The sequence below is a fragment of the Cervus elaphus genome, chromosome 8 (genome assembly GCF_910594005.1).
Source record: "Cervus elaphus chromosome 8, mCerEla1.1, whole genome shotgun sequence".
NCBI lineage: Eukaryota > Metazoa > Chordata > Mammalia > Artiodactyla > Cervidae > Cervus > Cervus elaphus.
The window spans coordinates 52,933,926-52,944,789 of NC_057822.1; positions in this window are offsets into that span (position 1 = coordinate 52,933,926).

The window sequence follows — 10,864 nt, forward strand, 5'->3', positions numbered from 1 at the left end:
TTATCAGCTGTTAGTATTTAAAGTCTTAACGTACATTAAAAATACAAAAAAGAGTTAAGAAATAGGAAGGGTAAAGTGAGAAAATCTCACATATTTAATTAGAAAAAGAGGGTAGGCCAAAGGCAATATTTGAAGAGATAATGGCAGAAAAATTTCCAGAACTAATGGAAAGAAAATAAGCTAGAGATTCATCAAGACAAAAAAATTTCCATGAAGGATATGTGAGACAAAATCCATAATAGATGTTTCCCATTCAAATTGAAACCTCGAAAACAAATAAAAGATTTTAAAATTACCCAGGAAAAAAAAAAAAAAAAACTACCCAGGGCAGTCAGATTTTCTTTAAATAAGTGGCAATTAGACTGATAGTTGATTTTACAAGAGCAACGGTAGAACATAGAAAGCAGTGGAATGTACTAAAAGAAATACATAGCAGTATAAAATGCCATATGCAACAAAGCCACATTCATGAAATGAAATTAAAACATCTCATAGTAGGATAACATGAGAAAGTCTGAAGTAGGCTGACTATCCCTAAAGGTAATTCTAATATAAATAATATATATCAACAGAAGAAAGGTGATTTCAGATCAAAAGTCTGAAACATGTGTAGAAACAAAAATAAAAGTAATGTGTGGTAATAACTAAACAAGAATAAAGCCAATGATAATTTTTATGAAATAAAGAAATATAATGTAACTACAATTCAAGTGTTCTAAAGAATTTATGTTTTTAAATACACTTTGTTTTTAGATCAGTTTTAGGTTTACAGAAAAATTGCAAAGATAGTACTGAGAGTTCCCACACAAGGCACTTCATTTTCCCAGTAACTAAAATCTTACACTACACTAATGTGGCACACTTGTTATATTTTCAATGTCCTTTTTGTCATGGAAGGTAACATGTAGGTAACAATCAGGTTCCAAGGAATAAGACATAGACATCATTGGGCAACCACTATTCTGGATCCAATATTGTTTCTTGTGACATTGCTATAATTACCTTATTAGTTATAGGAGAGTTGTGTTTTGTCAGTCCTATGGAATTTTGTACATAGACATCATGTCATCTATGAAAAAGACAACCTTATTTTTTCCTTCCCAATTTGTATACCTTTTATTTTCTTTGCCTGTCTTACTGTACTAGCTGGTAAATACAGCACAATATTGAATAACAGTGATGAGAGAAAACATCCCTGATGTGTGATATTAGTGGTAGGTTTCTTATAAACATTCATTGTCAGGTTAAAGGAGTTCCCTGTTATTACAAATTTACTGAGGAGAGAAAACTATGTTACCATGCTGGCTTTGAAGATGAAGAAAGTGGCTCTGAACCAAGAAAGATAGGCTACTTCTGGAAGCTGGAAAAGGCAGAAACAGACTCTACCAGAGGGTTTTCCATTATGCTGATGTCGGGTAAGGTATGCTGTGTTCTGCTTAGCTGCTCAGTTGTGCCCAAATTCTTGCGACCCCATGGACTGTGGCCCTGCCAGGCACCTCTGGAGCCCACCAGGCACCTCTGTCCTTGGGGATTCTTCAGGGAAGAATACTAGGGTGGGCTGCCATGCCCTCCTCCAGGGCATCTCCCCAACCGAGGAATCAAACCCAGGTCTCCTACATTGCAGGTGGATTCTTTACCTTCTAAGCTGCCAGGGAAGCCCAAGAACACTGGAGAGGGTAGCCTATCCCTTTTCCAGGGGATCTTCCTGACCCAGGTATCAAACCAAGGTCTCCTGCATTGCAGGCAGATTCTTTACCAGCTGAGCCACTAGGGAACCCTGGTAAGATATGGTAGAGCAGAAAATTCTATAGTCTTATATGATTATGATTAAATTTCAGTCTTAAGGTGGGCCTGAATTCCTGGGATTTAACTTTTTCAAGTGTTTCTTACCCTTCACCACCCTTAAATAAGATGGGAAGGCTAGAGGGTATTGGATAGAAAAGGAAGAGATTTAAGTATATAAAGAATCTGATGTTTGATAGCTGTCAATAAATATAAGAAAAGGTGAATTTTTCAATAACAATGTTGGTGTATTTGGTGTCCACGAGTTCCCTATGGCTGTCATAACCAATTACCACAAACTTGTTGGCTTAAAATAAGTGTGCTGTCTCACAGAAGCAGTGGCAGAGCCACGCTCATCCGCTGGCTCTAGGGAACAATTTTTCCTTTCCTCTGCCATCTCCTGTTGGTTCCAGCTGTTCTTTGGCCATGACAGCGTAACTCCAACCTCTGTCTCTATTTCCCTTGGCATTCCCCTATGTGTGTCCACTCCCATTTTTTTCTTTTATAAAGACACATAATCAAATTTAGGGATCAAAGAAATCCAGAATGATCTCAAGATCCTTAACTATATGTGCAAAGAATCTTTCTCAAAAAAAAGGTCAGATCCACAGGTTTCAGGGATTAGAATTTTCACATATACTTTTAAGAGGCCATAATTCAACTTACTATACTACCTATATAGAAAAGAAAATTCCAGGCAAATTAATAGCTTAAAGGCAAAAAAAAGTATAAACTTAAAAAGTGATATCACAAAAGATTGTATTTAAAACTTCAGGATAGGATTTCCTAAACAATATACAAAAAGTATAAATTGTAAATAAAATATTGATAAATATGAGATAATTATGTTTAAATTAATAATCATATTCATTAAAGAACAGTATAAAATAGTGAAAAAGTTGATCTCTGTATCCATAATATATTGAGAAATACAGCATATCCATTAGAAAAAGTTAAGCTACTAAAACACTTGGTACATACAATTTGTGAAAGGATTTATGACAGAGGAGGATATTCAAATAAACCACAAAAATATTAGATGTATTCAAATTTATTAGTTTGCAGCAAGTGAAGTAAAAGTAATAGTGGCTCAGTCATGTCCAACTATTTATGACTTCATGGACTGTAGCCTGCCAGGCTTCTCTATCCATGGAATTCTCCAGGGAAGAATAATGGAGTGGGTAGCCATTCCCTTCTCCAGGGGATCTTCCCAACTCAGGGATCGAACCTGCATCTCCCAGGTTGTAGACAGACTGTTTATTGCCTGAGCCACCAGGGAAGCCCAAGAATACCAGAGTGGGTAGCCTATCCCTTCTCCAATGGACTTTTACAACCCAGGAATCAAACCAGGGTCTCCTACATTGCCAGTGGATTCTTTACTAGCTGAGCTACCAGGGAAGCCCCAGTAACCAGCAAAGTACACATTAATTCCACAATATGGTATCCCTGAACACACACAGATTTGCAAAACAAAAATTCTGAAAATGCTGAGTGTTGTTAGAATAAGGAAAAGGTAAGTTCTCATATATATTTAGTGCAAGTAGAAATTACACAATCTCTTTGGAGAACAGTTTGTCATCACCTAAAAATGTGATAGGGCATCTTTATGTCTATTTATTTTTTCCTTTCTGATCTAGCAGTAGTAAAAAATGACATGTGGAAGAAGACATAGTTTAAAAAAAAATTACCAAATTGACAACCTGCTAGAAAAAATAATCTAAAGATGCTCTTTCTGCACACTGAACCGAAGAGGTAATTAAAAATCCAGAGACATCTCATTGTGGGAAGAGTATTCATACACTAGTTGAACAAAACCTAAGTATGATATATGTAACATTTCAGAAGAGATTACATGCATTTATTACTAAATTTTGGTCCTTCCCCTCCTCTTGTCCTTCCTCTATTTCCATATCCACCATTAGCTCAGGTTAGAAACAAAGTGAATAAAATGACTGTTCATAGCCCTTAAGGCTAGGTTGAAGGGAAGAGAAAAAACTGAAATCTTATTCAGTGAAAATAAAATCAAATCCTACACATATTAGAATAGATGTAATGTCAAGATGAAGCCATTGAGAATTTAAAGAATTCAAAGACCTGTTTATACAATTCCGAACACATACTAGATTAAATGTACATTCAATTAGTATTCAAAAGACAGAGTTCAAAATCTGTAAAACTGTGTCTCTTGGAATAATAGAAAATTTGTCATAATTTGTTCATGCTGCAGAATAAATTAATGAATATTAAATTCAATATAGCAAGAAGCATAAAAACTGAAAGGAGAAATTAAAGGCCAAATGATATAAATTGAAAAAGTCATTTGCGTGCATGCTAAGTCACTTCAGTCATGTCTGACTCTGAGATACTGTAGCCTGCCAGGCTCTTCTGTCCATGGCATTCTCCAGGCAAGCATATTGGAGTGGGTTGCCATGCCTTCCTCCATCTTCCTGACCCAGGGGTTGAACCTGTGTCTGTTATGTCTCCTACATTGGCAGGCAGGTGTGGGTAGCTGTTCCGTTCTCCAGAGAATCTTCCCAACCGAGGGATCAAACCCAGTACTCTTTGACTATGACAGCATAACTCCAACCTCTGTCTCTATTTCCCATGGCATTCCCCTCTGTGTGTCTCCCACATTGCAGGCAGATTCATTACCAGCTGAACCACCAGGGAAGCCCCTTTACCATTAGCACCACCATTAATGAAAAAATCAGGAACAAACCAGAACAGGCACCACTAAAAATCAAATTATTTCCAAAAAAAAAAATAATAATAATAACTTAGGTATTCCTAATCAAAATGCTAGAAAAAGATGGAAAGTTTAGAGCAATGAGAAAGGTACAAAAGATGTGAAATTAAAAGTCATGTAACATGAATATTTGATATCTCTACATTTTAAAATAAAGAGAAGTACTAGAATCCAGCAGATTAGAAATATACAAATTCATTGTTGCAATTCTAGAAGTTTTCCCTTGCTGAAAAAAATAAATACTTCAGGGAATTTTGATTTAGAAAATTCTGGAAGAGTTATATTATTTCATTAATCTATTCAACTCTAAATAAATAATTCTTCAGTCATAGTTGGAGAAAAAATCACTGTCTTAATCGGGAAAAGGTTGGGACAATAGGGAAAAGGTTAACTTCAAAATTAGCTAAATCATCATTACTGCCAGATGACAGTGGCGCAACCTACAACATTCAAAGGGAAGTCATGATTCAAGAGCATCATGACAAGCCATGGTTTCAGCAAATACTAAGGCAAACACGCAGACACTCTAACTTGAGAAAACTGGTATAACAAAAACCTTTGGACATAATGGAATATTTTCAAGTATACATTTCAAAATCTGTGTATTATCTGATTACTCAAAATTAAAAAATGAGGAATGGAAGTTATGATAACAAGGTCAATAGTGACTATTAATTCATTTAAAATATGGCATGAATATTAAACGTCTAAAAGAATTATAGAGCACGGAATGCAAATATCAAAAAAGCCTGGATAATATATATAAATAATAACCTAACTAGCAAGAAAATAATTGAGGATAAGGTCATAGAAGAAAAAGAACTGACTTTAAAGCGCTCAGATTTCATAGCAGAGAGTGTTTTGATTCTCCCTCAAAATATTTACTCTATTTTAATATTCTGTATATGTGTTTTATTCATATTTTCATCTTTTCTCTCCATCCATGCATTCTATAATAGATGCATCTTATATGTGCAAGTAAAGATTTCTGCTCACATGCTTACCCAATATTGATGATGCTCAAGTGTGAATGGCAGGATTTGTATTGTTTCTTTATATGCTTTTCGGCCTTGTTTGAGAACTTCATTACTTGTATGAATTTTTAAAAACAAAGAGAGTGTTATAAAAAATAAAGACTGAAGGCAAAGATATTAAAAAAAAATTGGTAATGACTAAGTCTGTCTGGAGGAGATGGATCATTATTTCCTTCTCTCCTTTTCTTGAATTTGCTTCTCTATGAATAAAAATAATAAAATATTATAAGAGGAAAGATGAACAATGTCACTGAACTGAGTAGTATGTTCTACCTTCTTTTAAAGCTCTGCTTTTTGCAAGTCTCAGGTAGGAACATTAAAATCATTTGTCAGTGTCCCATGTGTGACCTATACATTTTAACAGGAGATAGAAAATGATTGTTTTCAGTGGCAATGAGGTGGTCTAGGGAAGCAGTCATTTGGGAGCAAGCATATCTTTTTAGAGCAGCCATCGTGGCTCAGAAGTTTAAGAATCTGCCTGCAATGCAGGAGACCCAGGATCAGTCCCTGGGTTGAGAAGATAGCCTGAAAAAGGGAATTGCAACCTGCTCCAGTATTCTTGCCTGGAAAATCCCATGGACAGAGGAGCCTGGCAGGCTACAGTCCAGGGGTCAAAAAGAGTCAGATGTGATTGAGTGACTAATACATATATACCTTTTTGTAATCCTTAAACTGGGCTTCCCTGATAGCACAGTTGGAAAGAATCTGCCTGCAATGCAGGAGACCTGAGTTCAGTTCCTGGGTCAGGAAAATCCCCTGCAGAAGGGATAGGCTACCCACTTCAGTATTCTTGGTCTTCCCTTGTGGCTAAGCTGGTAAAGAATTCACTTGCAATGAGGGAGACCTGGGTTCCATCTCTGGGTTGGGAAGATCCCCTAAAGAAAGAGACTCCAGTATTTTGGCCTGGAGAATTCCATGGATTCTATAGTCCATGGGGTCAAAGAGTAGCCAAACCTCATTGGCGACTATTTAAACATAAAGATTAGTTTTATCTCTCAAGTCCTGTATACAGCACCATTTTTTTTAATATGAAGGAAACAATCTCCTATTATGCAAATATACATATTTGATCCCTTTATAAATTTCCCAGGAATCAAATTTGTTTTCACTTTATATCTTAAAATGTTTAAATATTTGACTACATTATTTTCAATTATTAAGATTACATCAATTTAAACAATTGAATTCATAGTGAAGAGAAGAATTCTCATTAATATCCTTTAATTAATTGTTGACTTTTTTTTTTTTTTTTTTGCAAATAAAGGCACTATGCAGGGATAAAAACATAGGAATGGGATATTTCCATGCCAGACATGAAAACACTGTGAATTAGAAATTCAGAAAGATTTAAAATGTATTTTTAAGCAGTGAACATTGATATTCTGAACTATTTCCACTCTTTTAAAATCCAAATTCTTAACAGCCTGTAGCAGCATTTCAGAAGCACTACAATTTCTGCCTATAACATTTCAGCAAAAAATAATTTCAGTCAGCATTATCAGACAATGGAACCAACAAAAGCCAGAAATCCACTTGAAATGTCCTTCAAATAGCCAAAGATGAATTCAAGTGGATACAACATGTAAAAGCAGAAGATGAGGCCTGACTTTGATATTTATTTGTTCTGACAGAGTAGTTTTGTCTCTATATAGATCTCAGTATATAAGAAAAAGGAGGGGGAAAGGAAGCTGTAATGTGTCACCTTATCTAAATAAGGTACCTGTCATTTCTGGGATTTTGTTTAAACTATGATAGATGTTCTTATTCAACAAAAGAACCTCTTTTCTTCTTAGAAAACTGGTCTTTTAAAGAGAAAATAGTACAACTAAACCACATTTCCATACCGGAAATGCTATGAAAAATGGGAAACCTACACCTTGATATAAGATAGCCCCGAATTTACAGGAACAAAGTACAAACCATCTGCAAGTGACCAAGGAGGCTGTTTCCTTTAATGAGAGTATCGTATTGACCTATTACTGCTTTTTTTTCTTACATATTTGATTAGCTTTAATGTTTTTTATTACCTTTTTATACATTTTATTTATATGCTATTGTAATTTAAAATAAATATATTGATATATTTCATCTTTGTCCACCTTTGTGACACTGAGCTTCTAAAACCCTTGGAATTTCCTAAGTGATAAGAGCAATGGAGAAGGAAATGGCAACCCACTCCAATGTCCTTGCCTGGAGAATCCCAGGGACGGGGGAGCCTGGTGGGCTGCCGACTATGGGGTCGCACAGAGTCAGACACGACTGAAGTGACTTAGCAGCAGCAGCAGCAGCAAGAGCAATGAAGGTATCTTTTGTTATGTTGAATGAGATGACTTTGGGGAAGCACTTAAGGACTGAGGTCCAGTTGACAGGATAATCAACTGTGTGATCAGAGGATTAGAACCTCCATTCCCATTACCCTGAGCTCAAGGGAGGGAAGAGAGGCCTGAGACTGAGTTCAATCACTAATGACCAGTGATTTAATCAATTGCATCTGTGTAATAAAGCCTCAATAAAAACTCAAAAGTGTAGGGTTTGGGGAGCTCCCAAGTGGGTAAACATGTCGAGGTACTGCGAAAGTGGCAGGCTCAGAGAGAGCATGGAAGCTCCTTGCCCTTTCCACATATCTTGTCCTATACATCTCTTCCATCCTGATTTTTATCCTTTTATAATAAACCAGTGATCCAGTAAGCAAAATGTTTCCTGAATTCTGTGAGCTGCTCTAGCAAATTAATCAAATGTCAAGGAAGGCGGTGTGGTGGGGGAGGTGGTTGTGGGAACTTCTGATTTAGAGCCAGTTGATTAGAAGTACAGGTAACAACCTGGACTTGTGACTGGTGTCTAAAGTGGAGCATGGGGGTCCAGGTGGCAGTCTTTGTAGGACTGAACTATTAACCTATGAAATTTCATGCTAATTTCAACAGAGTGTTAGATTGAGTTGAATTCTGAGATAACCTGCTGATGTCTTATGGCAAGATCTACACATACACATTGAGTTGGAATTGGGTCCAGGAACCCCCCAAAAAATCTGCTTCTTTTGTCTTCATGGAATTTTGAGAATTTTTTTTGTTTTTTTACAGAAAAATATGCCAAGCAAGTTATACAGTATAATATTTCACCTGGCTGGAACTGGAAAGAAATGCAGGAATTTTTGTTAAACAGCAGGTGAATAAAATGGGGAGATCTGTTTTATTCATTTTATTTCTTCCCCATCTACCATTCTTATTTCTGGAAACAGCATCCTATCCAAAGAGTGAGTTAATTAGGGATTCATTTCCTCAACCACATTTGTTTGTAGTGAAAAATCAACATATAGACCAATGATCAACAATTTCCAATCTTAATTCACCTTCCTTCTTCTGTCATGGTTGAAGGTTTATGTAGAAGCTACTGTGCTCAGTCATTTGGTCATGTCTGACTCTTTGTGAATCCATGGACTGTAGCCCTCCAGGCTCCTCTGTCTGTGGGATATTCCAGGCAAGAATACTAAAGTGGGTTGCCGTTTCCTTCTTCAGGGGATTTTCCCAACCCAGGAATCCAGCCTGTGGCTTCTGCTCCATTTCCTGCATTGCAGGTGAGTTTTTTACTGTTGAGCCACTGGGAAAGCAACATGAAAGTGTTAGTCACTCGGTTATGTTCAACTGTTTGGGCTCCCCAGGCTTCTCTGCCCATGGAATTCTCCAGGCAAGAATACTGGAGTGGGTATCCATTCCCTTCTCCAGATCTTGCCCAACCAGGGAATGAACCCAGGTCTCCTACCTTGCAGGCAGATTCTTCACTTTCTGAGCCACCAGAGAAGCACTGGGCTTTCCTGCAATGAAAGAGACCCAGGTTCGATCCTGGCTTGGGAAGATCCCCTGGAGAAGGGAATTGCAGCCCATTCCAGTATTCTTGCCTGAAGAATTCCATGGACCGAGGAGCCTAAGGGGCTACAGTCTGTGGGGTCGCAAAGAGTCGGACCCAACTGAGCGACTAACACACACACACATATCAAAAGTAAATAATTAATCTAAAATCTAGCCAGACTAATCACTTAAAAAGAAAGTAGACACAAACGATCAGTATCAAGAATGAGGAAGGAGGAATTTAATACCACCGCAGATTCTAAGCTAAAGAGGCTGAAAGTGGAATATAATGAAAACTTTTGTCAATTGATTCTTCAATTTAAATGGAAAGCACAAACTACCAAAACTCACTCAGGAAATAGATTAACTAAATAGCTCAAATTGAATGCATAATTATTTAAATTCCAAAGTTCTTTCCACAAAGAAAACTCGGTGGTGAATTTTACAAAATATTTAAAGGTGAAATGACACCAGCACTACACAAATTATTTCAGGAAATTGAAAGCTATTGACTACTTCCAAATTCATTCTATGAGGCCAGCATTAACATGATACTAAAAGCAGACAAAGATACTATAAAATAAGAAAACTACACTCCAATTTTATTCATGAACAAAACCCCAAGGCTATATGTTTAGCTCTGCTACAAATATTTAAGAAAATGTAACTTTTTCATAGTATTTGAATTTGCCAAATAAATAGAATTCAACAATCTAGATTCTGTTCATAAGCACACTTATAATTCAATAGGAGTTTCAGCACAATTTAAAGTTTGGTCATTGGAAAAACTTAGTATCTTCTAATTTTGAGACACATATAATTTTTTATTCAGAGTGGACTTTATTTCAGGGGCTGCTCCATTAGTTTTCTTAGAATTTTAATTAAGTAATTACCTTTAGAAAAATCTTTCTAAAATGTTTATGACTTTTTGTTAGTTTTTATAATTGTCCCTTGGATTGCAAGGAGATCCAACCAGTCTATCCTAAAGGAGATCAGTCCTGAGTGTTCATTGGAAGAACTGATGTTGAAGCTGAAACTCCAATACTTTGGCCTCCTGATGCAAAGAGCTGACTTGTTTGAAAAGACCCTGATGCTGGGAAAGATTGAAAGCAGGAGGAGAAGGGGACAACAGAGGATGACATGGTTGGATGGCATCACTGACTCAATGGACATGAATTTGAGTAAACTCTGAGAGTTGGTGATGGACAGGGAAGCCTGTTATGCTGCAGTCCATGGGGTCTCAAAGAGTCAGACACGACTGTGTAACTGAACCAAACTGATAATTGAACAAATGGTCCCTTTTCTTCAACACATTAAATTCTAATATTTTACAGTCTAACTTATTGGGAATGAAACACATTGAAAATGAATAGCTATAGCATATGCTTACATCACCAAGTTGAGATGTTGTGAAGTGAAATCATGTGTTTAAAAGAGTTGAAGAAATGATGTGTTGTTGT